The sequence below is a fragment of the Peromyscus eremicus genome, chromosome 4, assembly GCF_949786415.1.
Source record: "Peromyscus eremicus chromosome 4, PerEre_H2_v1, whole genome shotgun sequence".
Lineage (NCBI taxonomy): Eukaryota > Metazoa > Chordata > Mammalia > Rodentia > Cricetidae > Peromyscus > Peromyscus eremicus.
Genome location: NC_081419.1, coordinates 97,646,762 through 97,668,522, shown reverse-complemented (window position 1 = coordinate 97,668,522; position 21,761 = coordinate 97,646,762). Strand labels below are relative to the sequence as shown.

Sequence of the window (21,761 nt, the reverse complement as noted above, 5' to 3'; positions counted from 1 at the left end):
CCACCATTAGGTGTTTTCCCGAAGAAGCAGCTTCTTCATCGTTCTTAATTTTATTTCATTTTGTTCCTTTGCATGATAATCATTTAATTTACCTTCCAAAGACTGTGTTTTTTCTTTTATCTGCTAGAATATGACGAGTCCGTCTAGGGAACTATTTCTTTGTGATGGTCCACTTCAGCTCCAGCGTTTCTGAGTGTTTTTGCTTTATGAATTTCTACTTCCAATATCTTATTTGGTGGAACACAATTCTCACATGTTTCTTTAGTTTTTATTTGGTGGCTTTCTGCTCAATGGTATATCTGGTTCCACTGTGGTTCCTCCAGTGATTGTGCTGTGATGGCTTATATATGTACAACTTGTCTTCTTCAGTCCAAAAGACTCAACTGTTTTGATTAAATAAATGTTCCTAGGTTTACTAGAAGCTTTGCTTAATGTGCAGAGTTTTGAAAAACATATTCTGATATTTTTCCTAGTGAAGATACATCTGAAGAATTCTCTCTGCTCTGTTTTGTTGCAAACCTGGGCAATGCTGGGGTAGAGTCTGCAAACTGCTTCATTTCACTTGTGTTTTTTTTAAAATCATTTTTGAATGTTGTCCTTACTTGACATGGCACCATCATTTTTAATAGTTTAATAGTTTAAAATTCGAGTTATCTTGCATCAGTATATGTAGAGCTTAATTACAAACCTACAGTTCCAGGGGATTAAAATGGATATAATTCTGTATAACCATCATTTCATAAGTACTTTCATTAAATACAAATTGTTAGTGTTGGGAAACATTTTTATTAAATACTTGTTGAAATGTTTTCCCACTGATTTATCACAAAATGTCTTTCTTTACTTAATACTCGAGTCTTCTATAACTTATTAACTTTGCCTGTAGAAAACTCCCCAGTCCTCAGGCAAGCTATTGGCAATAATTAGAAGGATATTTGCTAGTCTGTAACCTTGGGTTCAACCATATTTAGATTGAAACACAGGAGGAAGTTTGTGTCTGGACTGGGTATAGGTACATTTTCAGGCTTATAATGTTTCCTGAAATAAGAATAAAAAAAATTTACAGAGCATTTACTTTCTCTTAGGTATTGTAGAGACGACCTAAAGCCATGGGAGAATAAGCGTTGGTTCCAAGCAGACACTGCACTATTTGTATGAGGGATGTGAGCATCTGTGGATTTTGTGCATTTGATGGGAGGTGGGTGGCTAACACTAATTATACACAGATATCAGGAGCTGGATGCAGTGTCTAGATTTGAATGCACCAAATTTCAGCTTTAACTTTTTAAGTTACCACAAGATCCCCTTGATAAACCTTTAAAATATTTCTTAATAAGGTATACCTAATAAAATCACTTTATCTTAATAATTTCATGCCATATAATTTGAAGTTTTGCCTAGAATTACATTAGTAAAATCAAATTAGTAACATTCTCAGTGCTTACAACCTACCCTTTTGAAAATGCATTCATGTTTTTGGCCTCTTCTTTTAACAGAGCACTGACTATTGACTTCACTCAGTGTTGTCAGTGTGAGTTGATAATGTAAATGTGGATAAAACACCCCTTCTCTGCAAGAAATCTGTGGACTATAAAGAAGCAAGATACATAATTTTTTATTACCTTGAAATAAGGGCAGCATGTTGCATCACCACTTAAGTTGTTTTACAAAGGAAAGTCTTAGATTATGTGTGTTGTCCCAAACAATCGGTGAAATTGTCCAACAGACCAAATACAAATAATAAAGTATTAGACTTGTCTATGTATTGAACTTTCATGAAAACAAAAGTGTTCATCTGAACTTGGGCTGCCATTTCTTAGGTATTCTCCTGTTTATGTCTTTGCACTTACTTGGATTTCTGCTTTTGTTTCAACTTGGGCAGAGCTGACTCTATAATTTCTTATCACCTTATTGTCTTCTGACTCCTTATTCTCTTTCCAAAGGTCTGAGATTCATCAAAGTCAAGATTTAATCACAGGAACTCAGGCCAGACATTCTGTGAGAATAGGGTTCATTTGTTACCTGGCCTTGCCAACACATACAAATCTATACTGGCTGAAGTTTGCAGGTGTCTCTGATGGGGATACTTGGTTCACATTCGTACCTCAGTTCCTGTAAAAACCCTGAAACTCTGAAGGTCTCATTCTTTATATTCATGGGAAGTGTAATATAGTTAATTAAATGTATTACTTTCTCACTGTGTCTTTCAATTTTTAATTCAGAGAAAATAAAAAAACTTAAATTAATTTTTTTCAATAACAGAAATAATTGAATTTTCAGATGCTGTTAAGTTGTAGAAGCAAATGAGATTTTTTTTTTTTTTTTGGTTTTTTGAGACAGGGTTTCTCTGTATAGCTTTGCTGGAACTCACTTTGGAGACCAGGCTGGCCTCGAACTCACAGAGATCGGCCTGCCTCTGCCTCCCGAGTGCTGGGATTAAAGGCGTGCGCCACCACCACCCGGCTGCAAATGAGAATTTTAAAGCAACATCTAGCACTCATTTGTAGAGTGAAGAAACAGGACCACAGTACTCTTAGGGGCTGGAAAGCTCTACACAGTATACTTGAGATGTTTACATTGATGCTTTAGAATAGGTCTTGGATTGAGACTTATTCTCACCCACTTTGTTAATTTTTATTCATTTACATTGTACATATTTACTGTCTGGAAAAGGAAGACATACATGGCATTAAATCAAAGAGATGGTGATGGGAACAGGAGGGTCAGGTAGGGGAGATGGATAGAGACAACTAGATTTGGGGGCATTTCGGGGCAAAGTAGGAACCAAGTACAATGGAAACTTCCAGGAATCTATGAGGGTGACCCTAGCAAAGACTTCTAGTAATGGGGGATGCAGAGACTGAACCAACCATTTTCTGTAACCAGGCAAGGCTTCCAATGGAGGGATTGGGACACTAAGCCAGTCACAAAGCCTCCGACCCACAATTTGTCCCGCATACAAGATGTGCTGGGGTAAAGGTGGCACAGAAATTGTGGGAGTGAACAATCAATGGCTGGTTCAGCTTGAGATTCATACCATGAGAAGTAGCCCAGCCCTGACACTTCATGAAGGTACAGGAACCAGAGGCTGAGTAGCCAAGAGACCTAGGATAGAACCAAACACAACTGGCAAAATAAGAAAGAAAGAAAAAAAAACTCAACAAAATGATTCCTAATGATACTTTGCTATATTTCTGGTCTGGAGCCTAGCATAATCATCGTCATAGAGGCTCCATCCAGCAACTAATGGGAGCAGATGCAGAGCTAAACATTAGGCAGAGCTCAGGGAATCCTGCAGAAGAGGGCATGGGAGGATTATAGAGGGGCAAAGGACACCCCAAGAAAACAGCCCACAGAATCCACTAACCAAGGCTTATAAGGGGCTCACAGAGGCTGAAGTGGCAATCACGGAGTGCATGAGTCTGACCTAGGTCCTCTGCATATGTGTTACGGTTGTGTAGCTTGGTATTCTTATGGGACACTGAACAGTGGGAACGGGAGTGACTTTGGCTCTTCTGCTGGCTGTTGGGACCCTTTCCCTTCTGCTAGGTTGCCTAGTCCAGCCTTTATATGAGAAGATGTGCTTAGTCTTACTGCATCTTGATGTGCCATGTTTGGTTGATAACCCTTGGAAGCCTGCCCTTTTCTGCAAGGAAAGGGAGGAGGAGTGGATCTGGAAGAGAAGGGAAAAGGGGGAAGAGAAGGACTGGGAGGAGAGGAGGGAGCAAAAACTGTGGTTGGGGTGTAATATATGAGAAAAGAATAAAACAAAACAAAACAAAAACAAAAAAAAAACCCTTTCAGTTTGCCTCTGACCTCAACAAAGCAGTTCTTACTACTTAAAACAACCAATGATTTCTGTCTCTTAAGTATTTCCCAAACAATATTTTATACATATATAATCTACAACTACAATTCTGTGTGTCACTACATTCTTATAAACGTGACTTGTTTCCTTTCTTGGAAATCATTCCCTGTCTTCAAAGAAAAATCTTTGTCTCTCCTTTTAAGGCCAAACAGTTTTTAGAGCGAAGGTAGACCTACTCATCTTGTCTGTCCCCTATCAGTAAGTGATTAGATTATCTCTATATAGTGCTGGTCTACAGGATGGGTATGTATTCATAAGTTAGCTCTTTTGAGCAGTATTTGAGAATGTGCAAAATATTTAAACATCATTTATCAACTTTTCTTCTGATACCTTCTAGGTATTATTTTTATCTCCTTTGAGACAGTGTTTGGAGCTGAGGCTAGTACTTAGCATGGATCCTTCTGCCTCAGTTTTACGAGTAAGCTTCTGAAATTGAACTGTATTTCAGAAGACCCTCCCACTTGAAATTCAAGTAGTAATTTTATTGTCGTTTGTTGACATATTGTTAATAATTTTTCACTTACTAATTCACACATTATTCACATGTAATGCATGCTTCATTTGGAACTTAATTTGAGGAATCAAATCATTATGCATACACTTTTAACACAGTTATTTAAATAATCCAACTTTCCCTTTCAATTTAGATGTCTATCCTACCACATAGAAGACTTCTGTCTGTATTGGAATATATTTTTACACTGTTTGAACCCATTCCATTTTATCTTTATTTTTACCTGGACAAAAATCTTTTTACTTTATTGCTTTATACTTACATGTTTTGTAATTGTAAAGGTCTATTTATTTCTTAATTTTCTTCTTTTCTTATATTTTTGCTTGTTTATTTTTTTTCATATGACCTTGCACAAAGCTTTAGATATTTTTTAATGATGCTAAATTTAAGTATTATATAAAAATTTTAAGGCTGGGCGGTGGTGGCACACATCTTTAATCCCAGCACTCGGGAGGCAGAGCCAGGTGGATCTCTATGAGTTCAAGGCCAGCCTGGGCTACAGAGTGAGTTCCAGGAAATGCATAAAGCTACACAGAGAAACCCTGTCTCGAAAAAACATTTTTTTTTACTTATGTGATAATCTTACTCTTTTGTTGTTGAAAATGTCTATTTAAAAGCAACTTTTATGAACTTCAGTTGCCCTTACTTTGATGATGAAAAATTTCAAGTTTTATCCACATAGAGTTTACTTTAGATCATATTTCTTAGAATGTTTATTTTTGTAGAAACAATTTTCCTGTTGGAAATCAACATTCATTATCTGAAACTGTTGCCATTTAGGTGAATATTAGGAATTTCTGTGTGTCAAGGGCTATCCAATTCTCCCTGAAGAATTCTTCTACTTATTGATCTGGCAGTTGTAGTATTTTCTTTATGATATAAAATACTATTGTCTTAAAGTAGTGATGATTTCATTTTATAGCTACAATGACAAAACCCCTAAGAGAGGTGCTAAACAACAGTAGCAATAAGGTTAATGATGGAGCATTTATCACATCACCCTGCATCATGAAAGCATCCTCATCTATTAGGATCCTTAAATGTCAAGCGTAGTAAATACTACTACCATTGTTCACCTATTGATCCTTGAGTAAGAGATATATGATTTCAGTGTTCTTTTCCTATGAATATAGTACACACACACACACACACACACACACACACACACACACACACGCACACACACACATAGAATTATTTTTCCTCTTATAGTAAAACATGGGGTCAGTCTGATGGCTTAGTGGTAAAGCCCTTGCTGCCAAGCTTAATGATCTGAGTTTGGTTTTCAGGACTTGCATGGTAGAAAGAGAATCAATTTCTGCAAGTTCTCCAGCATCTATGCATATATATGTTGACATGTCTGTACACATACACATACATACAATAAGAGAATAATTAAGTAAATAAATAAATTAATGTAATAAAATTTTAATTAAAATGTTTAATGATAGAGTTCTTTCTGAAAAATATTTTTCCCATCTGTTCATATCCAGAAAATAGGCCCATTTGGCATTGTCAGGACCATTTTATTATGCTGTAATGTGTGTTGGTAATATTTTATTAACAATATGTCATTAGTTGTGTGATTAAACACATTGTTTATAGCAATAATTTTAAATAGTTCATCCCATTTCACATAAGGTCTGATTTTTTTTTCTTTTTGTGCTTTTGAAAAAATTGAATAGCTTTAACTGTATGGTTAACCACAGACATCTCAACTTTAAGCTGCTGGAGCATGCTGCCTTCTCGGTGTGGATCACTGATCACTTTCTTTCTTCTCTTGTGATCTCCTGTGATTTTCTGATCTTTTACAATAAATTTTGATGAATAGAATACTTCTCTAGGGGTGGTGGATTTCTCTGTGTTACTATTATGTCCAGTGTTTAAGGGTAAAAATATTACTGATAATCCAACCTGGAAGTAGGGATTTGTAGGACTATAACATGGTTGTTCCAGTTGTGTCATGTGTGTCTTTAGGTGCTTTAAATTCCACATGTTCTGTCATAAAATGGAATGAGTCAGTGACAGCCTTCTGCTAATTGACTTAGGGTTGTGTGATCACATGTTTCAACTCCTGCCATCTTCACTCTCATTCTTGGTCCTACTCTACTTGATATACATGTCTATTACATTTTCATTTTAAAGTTCACCCTACATGAGAGTGGCTGTGTATTTGTTCCTTCTATTCCCTTACACTATACCTACCCTCTGTGGTTCTATGACTTATAGCTTGTTTATCATTGACTTAGGAGCTAATATCCACATATAAGTGAATATATTTATCTTTCTGGGTCTGGAATATCTCACTCAGTATATTTTCCCTAGTTCTATCCATTTGCCTGCAAATTATGTCATTTCTTTTTAAATGGCTGATTAAAACTCCATTGCATAAATATAACATATTTTCTATATCCATTCTTCTGTGAAGGGATATACAGGTTGTTGTATTCATTGTTGAGTGTATTTATTCCACCAATACCTTTCTAGTACTAGCATTAGAGCATGACCTCTTGGCAGATTATGTAACTGCTTAAAATCTGAGGCAGGGGTGTACTTTTGCTCTCTTGGGATGATTGGAGACCAGACAGCTAGATTCATTTATTCCCGGGCAGAATGGAGGACAAGGGCAGTTGTTTGGTTTGGTTCTGTATCCATGAGTATATTTCCCCCCATTTTATATCTTAATAAATCCTTGATACCCATTAAACAGAGTCTTGTGGGTTTCAGATAACAAGTGGTGCCCAATGTGGGGCACGGACCGAGGCCCTTGAAATTAAGAGTCTCATGCTCTACCGATTGACCTGGGGGGGGGGTGCATAACAGTATGTGTTTCCAATTTCTATCTATTATGAATAGAGCAGTAATGAACATCGTTGAGCAAGTTATCTTGTGGTAGAATAAAGTATCCTTTGGGTATATCATTTGCCTGTTTTCTGATGTCTAGTTTTTGATTTACTTACTTTGATATAAAATCTAGTTGTTAACTATGGTATCATTAAATTCCTTCATTGGTCTACTTCAGTTTATTTTAATTGTCACAAAAATTGGTTCCATTTTCTCATCTACCCTTCTGTTTTTCTGCCTCACTGGTTTGATCTTGGTCTCTTTGGGATGACCTGCCTATATCCCTTTGCCTTCTAGCTGAAGTCAGATTCAGCCAATGGTGAATTTGGGAAAGAAATAAACTGTATATATGTGTATCTACAGATTTCAGCACTGGGGCTTTCCTTGTCTTTCCACCTAGGGTTGATACCATGGTTTCAGCTCTTCTGACTCTTCTAACCCCAAAGAAGCCTACCTCCAATTTCCCTGACTTGATGATGTCTTCTTTCCAGCTGAGTCTCTGACTGATATGTCCATTTAAAGCAATGATAAAATCAGCATAAGCTCCATTCTTTCCATTACAACAATAACAGGTTTTGCTTCTGATTGTTTTAATGTCTATGCCATACTGTTGCATATGATTTGGTCTCTACTATTTTAGCAATCAGCTCTAAATTTAAAAGTCTTATTTTTAAGTATTAACATGAAGATTTCTTCACATTTCCTCAGCCATTCATGTTTCAGACCACCCAACCTCATAATATCTGTTAGTAATGGGCTTCTACAGCATCAGACAGATGCTTGCATCCTATATTGATAAAGTAGTTGCATATCTGCCTTAGCTTGTCATCCTATTAAGTGATCTCACTGCTTACTGCCAGATGTTTTACTCCAGGCTTTAATTATCTTTCAGTTGACTAGCATTGTGCCTCTAGTAGATTTCTTAAGCCCTGCTTAGATGGATTGCCAGATAAAAGATGCCTAGTTAAAATTTGAGCTTAAGATAAACAAGTAATTTTTAGCACACATATCTCCTAAGTATTACACAGGGATTTTTGACTTACTGAATCTGGAATCCTGTCTGGCATATGGCCTCAGTCCATGCTAGCTTCTTGTATGATTTGGAGTCTATGAAAATGATAAGCCTGTGTTTTTATGGTGTTGACTTAGCTTTTCCTGAAACATGGGCTATCTTTTCAATTGTATTCAAGTTTTCTTTTACTTTTCTCAGTATTGTTTTTAAATTATTTTCTGATTTTGTAGTAAATTAAAGTTGACTCAAATTGTTTAGTATGTTTGTTTGTTTGTTTTGCCACTTTTTACCAAAATTGAGTGGTGGGGAGTATTACCCTCCCCTTTGAAACTCTACTACTTCTCTTTTGAACCAATATAAACAGGGAAGTGAGGCAATGAAATATTTCTTCCTTTCTTTCTTCCTCCCTCCCTCTCTCCCTGTCTTTCTCTTTCCTCCCTCCTGTCTTTCCTTCCTTTCTCCTTCCCTCTCTCCCTTTCTTCTCACTTCTCCATACATTTTATGTCTCTTTCTTCCATTCTCTCTCTCCCTGCTACTTTCCTTGCCTTCTCTTTCCTCTCTCTCTTTCATTTTTTCTTTCTCTCTCCCCTCCTTTATTTCTCCCCCCTTTCCTCTCCTTTTTTTTTTGAGACATTGTCTTGTTATATAGCCCAGGCTGATCTTAAATTCTGAATCCTCTTGCTTGGGCCTCCTGAGTGCTGGCAATACAGCTGTGTATCACCACCTTGCTTGGCTTAAGGCTGTGCAACTTCTGATGCTTGGCTCAAGGGCTTTATAGCACCCACTTTTACACCTTGCAGTGTGACCTCTGGGATGTCACCTGCAAAGCGTGGTTAGATGGTCACACTATTCCACAATGAAGCCAAATCCAAGCAAGGAAAACAATGATGAGGTTTGGCCAAGAGTTTCAGCTTCTGAGCTTCGTATATTTTCCTTACAGTACAATTCTGTAGATTTTGTTTCTGTTTTTGTTTAATGATTTAAGTGCCATATATCCCCATACCGTTTCCTTGTTTGTTCAGAGAGTGGCTTATTGAAATTTCTTTATTTCCTAGTATTTGAAGTATGAGGTAGTATAGCTTTTCTTCCTTGTCACCTACTGACAATGTAGAAATACTCCCAAGATATTTCTCAATGCAATGGCTTCCTTCTCCTTTTTCGCTCTGGCAATCTCCTAAAAGGAAAAGAGATAATCTATCTAAATCTAAGTTTGGATTTGTCCCTTGTGCTCTTCTAATGCTATGTCCATCAGGAATTTATCAGATCTCAGCACAAATGATATTTCAGGGTACAGGGATGAGGGTATGCTCTTCACCTGTGAAAAGTGCTAACATGCATCTCACAAAACATTTCATCTCTCTCTGTCTCTCTGTCTCTGTCTCTGTCTCTCTCTCTCCTCATTATCATCCCAAGGTCAAACATACTTAGACTCTGCTACACATGGCACTACTTCCTCTTTTATCAGAAGTGAGAATTTTTCATCTATGTCCTTGCTACACAGTTAAGGGAATGTGTTAATGCTGAAACTCCCTTCTGTCTCTTTCAGGTAATCTCAAAAAGTAGAGAGTTAGTAATGTTGCAATAATTATCTTCCTCTGGGAATTTCCCTGGCCACTTTTAAAGTTTTCATGTTCACAAGTTTGATTTTATTTAATGGCATATCAAAATATTTTAAGTGAGCATAAAATATAATGTAGATTAAGAATTACGATATAACAGTAAAGACAGATGTGGTGTTAGATGCCAATAACCCTGTACTTGAGAGGCTAAGGCAGAAAGATCTCCAAGCTGTATAATGAATTCCTGGTTGTTCTGGAATACAGGGCAAGACTCTGTTTCAAAGCAAAATCAAAAGCAAGCAAGCAAGAAAACAAAAAGATAATAATAAAGTAAGCACCTACTAGCCAGTTGTCAGCAAAGAAAGGCAGGAAATAGCTCAGTAGATGTGCACAGGCTCTGCCCTGCTCCTCCACTGCTCTCCTCATTTAATTTGCAGGCAGTGGATTTGCTGCTTTGTCTGCCTTTTCACTGTGTATAAACTGATGCTGTTGGACACACTGTTTTCTGACTTGAATTTCATGACAGGGATTTTGTGGACCCTTCTCCCTCCTTCATGTATTGTGTCATGCCGTGTCCTTGTACAGGTTTCTGTCTAGACCCTGGGCATCTGCATGACCCCTGGCAGCAACATGGTCCAGGGACATCAACACAGACCCTGGCTGTTGCAGGATCACTGATCTAGACATGGTCCACAGCAGCAGCCTAGGCCAAGATGCTACTGTGGTCCAGGATGGCTGTGCAGGCTACCCATATTGACATGGCCCCCAGTGGCGACAGGAGCCACAGACATCAGCACAGGCCCCCGTGGCTGCTCCAGGGGCCCAGACCAAGACCTAGCCCTTGGTCATAGCCCAGGCCCACTCAGTATTATGGTCACCAGCTAGCCATTCTCCCAGCACCAGAGGCACCGGGAGGCTGCTAGTTGATTGTGAACCCCAACACCAAAAGTACGGGAGGGTACCATCTGTGTCCTCCACTGACTCAGGTCTAGTTAATAGATATTTTTAAATTATTTTCTGAAGAGATATTTATTTGTATCACTATTGCTAGTGAATGGCAGTTCACTTCGTTCTACAAAGGATCAATCCAGTCTGAACACCTTGGCTTTGGACAATTCATTGGGTGTGCCTGTGATTTCTATTCACACTTGCCCTTAGTACCAGCTTCATTTCACTCATATTTTCTGTTTAGCCTTGATATGAGAGTTTGTGCCTAGTCTTATTATAACATGTTATACTGTATTTGGTTGATATCCCTGGGAGGCCTGCTCATTTCTGAAGGGAAACAGAAGAGGAGGGGACCTGGGGGAGAGGTTAAGTGGAGGGAGGAGAAACTGTGGTTGGAAAGTAATGTATAAGAGAATAAATAAATAAATCATTTTTATTTTCTATATGATTCTTATATTCTTCTTACTATTAAATTATTAACTGTAATTAAATTTACATAAAATTTCTCCCAGTTTGTCTTTTTTCCCCCTTTACATTCACTCTGGTTTATTTAAGCTGAAAAGCATATTTACTTTTCATGGTTAAATTTTAGTAGTATTTTTCATTCTGTAATCTTAAAAAAAATTCTTTCCTACCTGAAGGCCTTTAAGATATGCTACAATGTTCTACCAAAACTGTCTCCTTTTCCATCATAATGTGAGTGGGATAAGTCCTGTTGCTCAGTTTGCAGAAGCATTTTGCTCATTTCATCTCTTGCAGGGTCACCAGCTTCCCTGTGGAAGAGTCAATTATTTCCAAACAGTCAGCAGTAATTATTTTCTTCTTTATAAAATTCTCTTAACTATGCGTGTCTCTTTCTAGAATCTCTTACGTTTACTCTTACATTTACAATTTGACTTTTACAACTTAGGGTAATGCTGATTCAAAAATCTACTGTTAGGGCAAGACTTACACTTTTTCATTTTAAAATACATATTACTATAATCAGCCTCTAATGTTAGAAAATTTAAAATTCTATATTTGCTTAGTTTAACACTACTGATGTTGTATCTACTTTATAGCTAAACAAGAAAATTTGATATTTTATCATAAGAACTGTGTTTTTCTTTGAAATTGGCATGTAACTCTACCCATTGATCTCTTCTTCAAGAGCTTCCAAAAAGTCTTATAATCCCTGCAATATACTTTATGTCTCCTTATATATTAATTTCATAAATTTAAGTATTTTTAACAAGCTGAGATGCCCTCTATGTAAGATTTCAATCAAGAGTGGAAATATTACCACTAAGCAATGTATTCTCATTCTCATCCATGAATTTAAATGTCTTCAGTTCAACCACCGTACTTAATTCTACCCATTCCAGAACCTGTTTTATGAGACTCTACATTATATATTCTCTTATGCTATGCTTCCCCTGCTCAATAGACTGTGTGTCCTAGTAGTTCATGTTTCTTCACGTGGCTAGAGATTGTGTGCATAGTGTTATACTATATGAATTCAACAGACCTTATAAATTACCTTGTATTTATGAGACTTACATAGATTAAAATTGGGAGATTTTATGCAAGTTTTGCTGTGCATAATCTAGTCCATGGTTATTGGTAAGCAATGCTACAAATTTATGTCCTGTATACATCTATTTGGTATATAGGTGCCATGCTGGGTCTGAGGGCATGCAGGGTGTCTTCCAACCAAAATTGTTTGGAAATTATTCTGGGTCTTTGAGAGAGAGACAGAGACAAAGAGAGAGAGACAGAGACAGAGAGAGACAGAGAGAGACAGAGACAGAGACAGAGAGAGACAGAGACAGAGAGAGAGGATCAGACTAAAACCACAAATGTGAAGTATCTATATATTGTCAGAATTTGTATCCACAGAATTCAGTGCAATCTTAGTGGGTTTTTTGTTTGTTTGTTTTGATTTTTGGACAGAGGAATAAAGAGATACAGGATCATAGCATGTCTCTCATTAATGTGTATTGTTCCAAAATCTGATTGGAAGAGGCAAATAATGAACTATCGGCAAACACAGGATTAATTTCAAGCAAGAATTGCTTGAAATTGTGGCTAAAATGTATGTTAAATGGTTTGGATAAATAAATTATAATCCCTATGACCACTGAATCTGCTGAGACCAGCTAACCATAAATACATCAAGTGTCTCAATGTGTAGTATAAAAGTAGGCAATATAAGGAATGGATAACTGGAAAGATAAGTTTATACAGTTTTCTTCAAGGAACAAGAAAAGGAAAGAGAATTGAAAGTTTGTGCCTTGACTAGAAAGGAAGTGATGTAGACGAGAATTAATTCATGGAGTTGCAAGTTTTATTTTAAAATATTCTCTCAAGTGAGGAAGTACCAAGGGCCTCAAAGCAGAAGGATAACTCAGGGAGCAAAGACTTCAATGAGCAATGGAGAAAGAGGAAATGACATCCAGTGCACAGGGAGGGCTGATGTCAGAGAGACCAGGAAGGCATAAGACAAGCAAGCATTGTGAGCACAAGCAAAAGTGAGGTTGAAATGTATTCAGGAATCTGAGGTTGTTTTCTTTGGTTGGTTTTGTAATTTATATAAGTTGATAAAGTCATCAATGCACAGCAAGGAAAAAAGATAATTTTGCATATGTTTGAGAGAAACAGCAAAGAGTGAAGGAGTGAGGAAATACAACATTACAAAGGCAATCTTTGATGAAAGATCACTGTTTCAAAATATAGGCTGCTGTCCAATTCTGTAGAAAAAAGAGATGGTCTTGTGCATAAAAAATGAGGCTGGAAAGATACAAACGGTTGTAGAAGTGAGTGACCTGGGTTCATAAGTTCACCCACTTTGACTTTGACAATTGAAAATATTTAATTGCACTAGACGAAGAAAAAAATTTTTTTCTTTCAATTTCAGAAGAATAGATTTGAGACACTAGCATTACTAGTGTCTGAGATAAATGAAGGAATTGAAGAGATTTTACATTTTATTTGGAGCCATTGGTTGGCATATATTTCTAGTTGTTTTCACTTTTTATTACTGGTTTATGGCAAACAAAATTTCTTAGCTCAGATTGGAAACCAGTATTAACATGAGGAACCTTGACAAAACAAGAGAGAGTTAACTACAATGAAAGATCAACTTCCTGTAGAGGTCAGTGGAAACAGAGACACCTCTACACTATGTTATAAACATAGTTATAAACACTGTGTTACAGACACAGTGAAGCCAAGAGAGGAAGAACCAAGAATGGCAAGTAGAAGTATGTGCAATGTACAATTATTAGTGTTAGAACAACTGTGTCAAGGTGAACTTGGAAGTGGTTTATAATGTCCTCTAACTTGAATTAAATATGATCAGGGAAGGCAAATCAGAGAAGAGGATGATTCCAAGGTTGGAAGACAGGACATTATGTTGTTACTGGAGCTATCACACAGTGATAGCTTGAGACTAAATACAGCTCTTTGATAAAGTGGCTTATTTTGAATAGCATATCATTCGATTTAATTTGGACCATGCAAAATTTTTGAGTTTTTAGATTATAATTAGTATTTTGAATCCTTAGTGAATCGAGATATAAAAGTTTATGTGCTGCAATTTCTTCATAAAAATAATAGGCTGAAATTAAGCTGATATCATGCCAATAGTACACCATGCTGCCTCCACTTTCCCACAGTTCCCATCCAGTGAAGTTCTATTAAGTATGGAGTCTTTTGTTTTAGTTTATATAAATACATGGGTATAGGAAGCGTTAGTGGATGTTTGGAGGGTACAACATTGATTGTCACGTGGATGCTTCCAAATGAGTAATCTTGCCAAAGGGTATAAACAAAAGCAAAGCGTTCTCACCTCACTTTTTTCTTATAAAACTCAATGCAGGGTCTATGGAGATGATGTCTCAGTTGGTAAACTGATTGCTTGGCAAGCATGAAAACCTGAGTTCAGATCACCAACAGCCAAATGAAAAACCAAGCATAGCAGTGTGTGTCTGTCCTCTCAGTGCTGCCAAGAAAGAGGGATCCCATGATGCTCTTGGTAGCCAGCTGACCTGACTAAATGGGTGAACTCCAGGTTCACTGAGAGACATTGCCTCATAAATAATGTAGAGAGTGATTGAGGAAGATTCCTGATTTTGGCTTCTGGCCTATACACACACACACACACACACACACACACACACACACACACACACATCCACAGGCATGTGCACTCACACACACTTGTATGTACATGTATAAACACACATATCACACACAAATATTTACTGAAGATATGAAGATAAATAAAACATAATTTATGACTTTGGACTTGGTGTGAATGGTACAGTGACAGTTTCCTCCACTGAAGTCTGCTTGCTGTACATTGTCACTAAAATCATCCTGAGTCTGGAGCAAAAGGGTATGGAAAGATGATAGAAAGACACAGAAATAATGCTTCCTCTCATACTCCTGTGACATAAAACTGATGACCAGACAGTAATGCAATCGATTCATGAAGATGTTATTATGAAGAAAAGCTGCGTGTGTGGCAGATAACCATCTGTTCTGAGCATAGCTGCAGGGTGGAATGCTATTACTCTTTGGTTCTGCTCTACATTGGTCTCCTAACAAGATTCCTTTTAATAGAACAGCAATGGGTGTGGAACTACACGTCTGATGTTCAGCACATCCTCAAGTAGTGGAGATGTTAAGTCTAACTACAGCAAGGAAATCTTTAAATGGCAACCTTTCCCACCATTTCACCCATGGTGAAGCAGCAGTTTATTAGATATGGGTGGAAGTGCTGTATGGTAACTATTCACAGTTGTCACTATTGGTGGCTATGAATACTACCGAACCAAGGACACTGACATCTCCTGACAATTCTTGCTGTGTGACTCACCTAAGTCATCTGATCTCTGGCTGTCTCAGTCTCTTTATCCACAAATGAGTGATAATAATTTCTTTAAGTAGTGAATAAATCTGCTATTAAAATCCAAGATCGTATTAAGGTTTATAAAAACCTAAACAACATAAAATACTCTATAAATGCAACTGATAGCTTGTGCTTAAAATTTTATATTATGAGTAAACTATTCTATGTGTAAATAAGATAGTAAAAAGGACATCCTGTATAATATTTTGCTTAAAGGTTTGGTCACATCAGTAAAGTGTTTAGATTTTAAGTTAGATGAGCCTTAATACTTTTTACAGATTCATTTAATCAACTCCTTAATCAAGGTAAAGATTATTTTGATGGTTCTAGTTATTTTTTGTTGGGACTCACAAATTCCATTCCCACTTATATACTTGAGAGGAATTAAATATTTTATTACAATATCTATACAATTATATCTTATAACCTGTTTCCATAATTGTCATAACTAGAAGAAATCAGATGTCTTGTAGTCAAATTATGGCATATTCGTATTATAAAATATTATTCAGTAGTCAAAAGAAGATAAATATCAATACATGTGACAACACAAATGAATTCCTGAAACATAGAAAGAAGGTAAACATAATAAAATTATTCTACATGGGTAATTCTGAACCTTTTAAGTATCAATTAGCAACGACACAAGTCTTTGTAGTAACGAGATTAACACCTAGAAACAAGTGTTCTGACCAACAGAAAGAGAAAGGGTATGTGAGCATACCCCACTCTATTTATTCTATAATTTCAACATAAGGTTATTTTTCTTCATATTAATTTTTACTTAGCTCTGTGACTTATGGTGTATTTTTTCTAATGAAAATTATTACAATTTTTGAGATGTGAAATAATGTCTTGAAAGCAAAGACAATCTGCCTCCTGACAAAATGAATGATTCTACTTATATCCTCTCTTCATTCTAAAAATGAAACAATTACACAACAAAGAACATATTATTGAGTGGTTGCTATAACTATATGCTTTTTTACTGTGTGATATTCACTACAGACATACCAACAAAGGTCTCTAAGGAATACTCATTACAAATATATCTACAAAGTTCGCTGAGGATCATTCACTACAAATATACCATCAAATCTCTTTAAGGAACGGCCCTACCATTGTCACAGCAAATAAGGGTTTTGGAATTTTCTTAAAAACTTCATCTGGAACTTATTGGTAATTTATTATTGACTACAATATTTATGAGCTAAATTATCCCTGTTTATTATTTACTTGCCAGGTTAGCTAGTCCTCTGTATCTTGCATGTTCCATTTGCATATCATGGAGAGTTTAAAAAAGATGTTAATTCTCAGATATCATTGAGTGTTATAAAAGTGACTCTGTTGTCTTCACCTTGGTACAGACACTGTGAGAATACTTTTAGAGGTCAGTGATACTGTGCACTTCACACACAGTTGTACCATTCTTCACATACAATTTATCTAAGCCATCTGAACTCTCTCTCACCCAACAAAGATCATAAAATCATCTCACATGGAGCTATGAAGTGTTATTTAATAATCCTTTGGGGGGGAACACATTTCGTTTTACAATTGCTTCTTAAGACATAACCCATCACTTTTTCGGCTTGACACACTTTTCAGGTTATTTTTACCCTATTTTTGTTTTGTCTCATGAGGCTATGCAGAGAAAAGATTAAATGCTGTTGAAATCACCCCTTTTTTTTATGCTATGGACCCTTCAAAAACAGAAGCCATGTTACAATTACAGACAAAATTCCATTTGCCATAGACCTAACTATCTTCAAAATAGTAGCCAATTATGCACAAATGGTTCTGTAAGGAACTATGTGTTCATTGGCCCTTCATAAAGAACATACTTTTTTCCTTAAGATACCGCCAATCATTTTAGACATACTTATCTGATTCTCCTCCAGAGATGAGCCTTCTTAAGAGAGGCTATAAATCTGATTGTAAATGCATAAAATCATATTTCTCTTTCCAGGTTGTCTTTAAGTCCTAAATGCATTTCCTGAAATGTCTAGTATTTCATGGCCAATACAACATAAACAAACTATCTTCAAGGTGAGGTCGTGATAACCTGGTCCATGGGACAATATGCTGCAGTTGGTAAAGTGGGATGGCATCACTTAGATCTTATATTATCTAAAATCTAAAATGTTTTCTGCAATTGTATATGAGGAGAAAAACATTAAGGCATAAAACATTAAATAAAGTAAAGTAATAATTTATTCATGTACTAGAGATGAAAATTTTCACCTAAGCACATCGGTAAAACTACATCTGCAGCTTTGCCAAATCCATTAGAGCAGTGGTTCTCAGCTTTCCAAATGCTGAAATCTTTTAATACAGTTCCTCATGTTGTGGTGACTCACAACCATAAAATTATTTCATTGCTACTTAATAACTATAATTTGGTACTGTTATGCATCATAATGTAAATATATGATATGCAGGATATCTGATATATGACCCCTGTGAAAGGGTCATTCAATCTCTAAAGTGGTCAGGACCCACAAGTTGAGATCTACTGCATTAGTTTTCTCATCATATCTTCCCCATGGGGTCTGAGTTCTTGATTGTCTCACAATGTCTACACATTGTTGTAGATCTCATTGTTTGTGACTAGTGGGCAAAGGCATCCCTGAATCCAAAGAGTATTCCTTGTACCTATTATATAGCATCTGTACAATGGCTTACAAAAATAATGACTCATCATCCTGTCTTAATGCATGTTCCCTTCCCACCATTGAGCAGAAAGTGAAATGGCAAATGCAGAAACACCTCAATCATGTCAACCCTGATGCATTTTCTATTAAGCTTCAAGATTCCTACATGCATTTAGCTCAAGGTCATAGAGGTAGGAAATTCTGACTGTTCCACTGGGTTAGTTAGTATAGCAGAAAGAAGAAAGTGGCTCAACCTTCCTCTTCCTACACTTGGATGAATAAATATAGCCAGAAGTTAATAGAGGATAGATAATAGATTATTTTCTTTAATTTTGCCAAATACTAATAGACTAGATATGGTAACTGTAATTCTTGCTTGATAACTGTTCTATTATATGTGATTTTACTATGTTAAAGTCAAACCCTTCCTTTTTGACTAGACAGAAAATGGGAAATGCTGTGGGATAATGCTTTTGTATACTGGTTTAATAAAATGCTGATTGGCCAGTAGCCAGGCAGGAAGTATAGGTGGGGTAAGCAGACAAGGAGAATTCTGGAAGAGGAAGGGCAGAATCAGGAGTTACCAGCCAGACACAGAGGAAGCAAGATGATAAGGCAGAACTGAGAAAAGATACCAAGCCACATGGCTAAATATAGATAAGAATTATGGATTACTTTAAGTGTAAGAGCTAGTCATTAATAAGCCTGAGCTTGCTGTGGGATGTTCTGTATGGCAAATGTGTTGCTGATTAGTCAATAAATAAAACACTGATTGGCCATTGGCTAGGCAGGAAGTGTAAGCGGGACAAGGAGGAGAATAAAGCTGGGAAGTGGAAGGCTGAGTCAGAGAGACACTGCCAGCCGCCATGATGAGAAACAGCATGTGAAGATGCCGGTAAGCCACGAGCCATGTGGCAAGGTATAGATTAATGGAAATGGATTAATTTAAGCTGTAAGAACAGTTAGCAAGAAGCCTGCCACGGCCATACAGTTTGTAAGCAATATAAGTCTCTGTGTTTGCTTGGTTGGGTCTGAGTGGCTGTGGGACTGGCAGGTGAGAGAGATTTGTCCTGACTGTGGGCCAGGCAGGAAAACTCTATCTACATGAGCTTTTAAAGGCCAAGCAGTTATAATTAATATAAGCCTCTATGTGTTTACTTGGGGGATGAGTGGGAGAGATTTGTCCTGACCACCAGCTGGCCAGGACACAGAAAAACTTCCAACTACACATAAAAGTGTATTTTGGCTCCAATTTTAAAATATACAGTGTATCTTAGAGCACAGCAACCCAGAGTCTTAGGATTTTTTGTCAGCTTTTGTCACAGATGCATCTTCAACAGTCCTTTTCCTTTTCTGTCAACCTGAAGCCCTGAGCATATTTTAAGACTAAAGAATTCTGTGGGCCTGAGTCCATTGCTTCCTTCTTGCCTTTAAAGCCCACATGTCAGCTAGTAGCTCTTTAGCCCCAGAGTCAAAGCAAGCCAAAATTATCTCTATTCTTATATCTAGTTTCCAACATCACATGAGCTGTGCTAGTTGTCCAAAGAAGTATCCTAAGTTGCCACTTTAATGAACAATGTCTGCAGCCTGTGAGACTAGCCAAGACATGTGACAATAGTGACCTTTCCTTCAGTCTCTCTACAGCTGAAACAAATTGGCCCAAGAACATTAAAACAAAACTCATGAAAACAAGAACTCTCTCTTTCGAACAGAAAGATTAATGAGGAAAATTGGATTGTGCACCTATTTCCATGTGGGAATCACACCCAAAATTGTTCTCCACTGACCTTAAGATCTTAGAAGTTCAGTTCTTCTAACTTTTGTCCCTTGAGTCTGGGAGACCTTAGGAATAGTGAAGCAGATACTGGCAGAAAAGACCATCATGGATGAGAGAAGCTCCTTTCACATTGAGATCATCTGAATGACCCTCATTAACTTCTAGAGATGTCCCTTTGTGGATAATAATCATCAAAAGTGAAAGATGGCAAACAATTTTCTCAACATAAGTTGCAGTGTCTTGCATAGGCATCAGACAGAGAAATTGAACCTGCATCCATTCATGACATGCATGAAATGAGAAGAGTCGTCCTCAAACGTGTAACAGGGTTTGTGGTGGTGAGGAGTCACGTACTTAGTTCCATGGGTAATGCATTCATCATAGAAACAAAACACAGCGTACTTATACATGGAGGATACAATGTTAGTCACAAATTATGTTTCAATTTCAGATAAGTATTCTTATATAAAATATACACACATATGTATGTACATGTTATTTTGAGGTAGTCTTATAAATGTTAACTGAAATTAATTTGTTAGACACAAATTACATTTTAATTTCAAATAAATATATTTATATAAATATACAGATAAATATAAGTATGCACAAGTTATTTAGAGATATTTGTGTTATCTAAAATTCATATTTTGGCTAGGTCTCTTGAGTTTTAAATTGTGAAATTAACAGGCTTATGTTATTTTCTCGAAATTTCTCATAGTAAAAGTCTTTTATGCTTTACCAAGCCCCAGGGATTTTATCATTCTGATTAGGGTACTAAGTACAAGTTCTAAAATTACTTAGAAACAATCGATTAATTTTGAGTAGGAAGATTGGCACACCTTCTCTGATAACAGAAGAGATCCAGGCAGTGGGGAGTGGAGAAATATGGGTTAAAGGTAGATTGCTTTACAAAGACAAGGCTTTGGTGGAAATGAAAGGCAGTTCACCGAGTAGCTGATGTTTTGTGAGGGGATTTTATTAAAAAGTGAGGTAAGGTGATTTTTATAAAGTTTGCTCTGTGTTATAAAGCTTGACTTCTCCTTTGGTGGTTCATCAAGGCTTCTTTTGGTGGGAGTGTTACGAGATGTTCAAATTGGTTTCACTATCTTTTGAAATCTAGGTAGAACTGACCACTGATGGCTTTGTTTAGTTTAGCTTACATCAAAGTGTAGTGTGCAGCAGTCATGTTCATAGCCTTAGGAATGTCTTGTCAAAGGCCAAAAATGCTTTCAAATACTATCAACAAGATTAGAAAACAATAGCTTAACATTCTCTGAGGAGTGGTCTGTAAAGTTAAAACATGTCTCATTGTAAATATTATTCATAAAATAGAGAAGTGTCAGTTTCTAAATATAGGGAGTTATTTCACTGAAGGATCCTTGTTTGGGGTGTGTTACATCTAGTTCTGCTTCAGGGAGTCCCATTAAGTTCCTGACATACAGGCCCATGTCTCACTGCCCCTAATTATAACTGGAAAATGAGCTGTAGCTAACAATGCTATTTAGCTCCCCATTAGCATTTATATCATTGCAGTCAAGTTTTGAATTCATGCTTTAGTGAGGATCCTTCAAGTTTCAAAGTAGGTTACAAATTAAGAAATGGATAATAGAAGGGCTATTTTTCAAGCTAATAGTATAAATCAACTCAACATCTGTGCCTTTATCAAATTTATGATTATTAAGAATAAC

At 36.7% G+C, this 21,761-nt stretch overlaps 1 long non-coding RNA gene across 1 annotated transcript in view; it reads right to left on the bottom strand.

Moving 5' to 3' along the window:
- Positions 1-11,391: 11,391 nt before the first annotated feature.
- LOC131908514 (uncharacterized) overlaps positions 11,392-21,761 on the bottom strand; it is a 33,173-nt gene continuing 22,803 nt past the window's right edge. The window contains exon 3 of the long non-coding RNA XR_009378611.1: positions 11,392-11,518. This is a non-coding gene — a long non-coding RNA (uncharacterized LOC131908514). The remainder of the gene's footprint in view (positions 11,519-21,761) is intronic.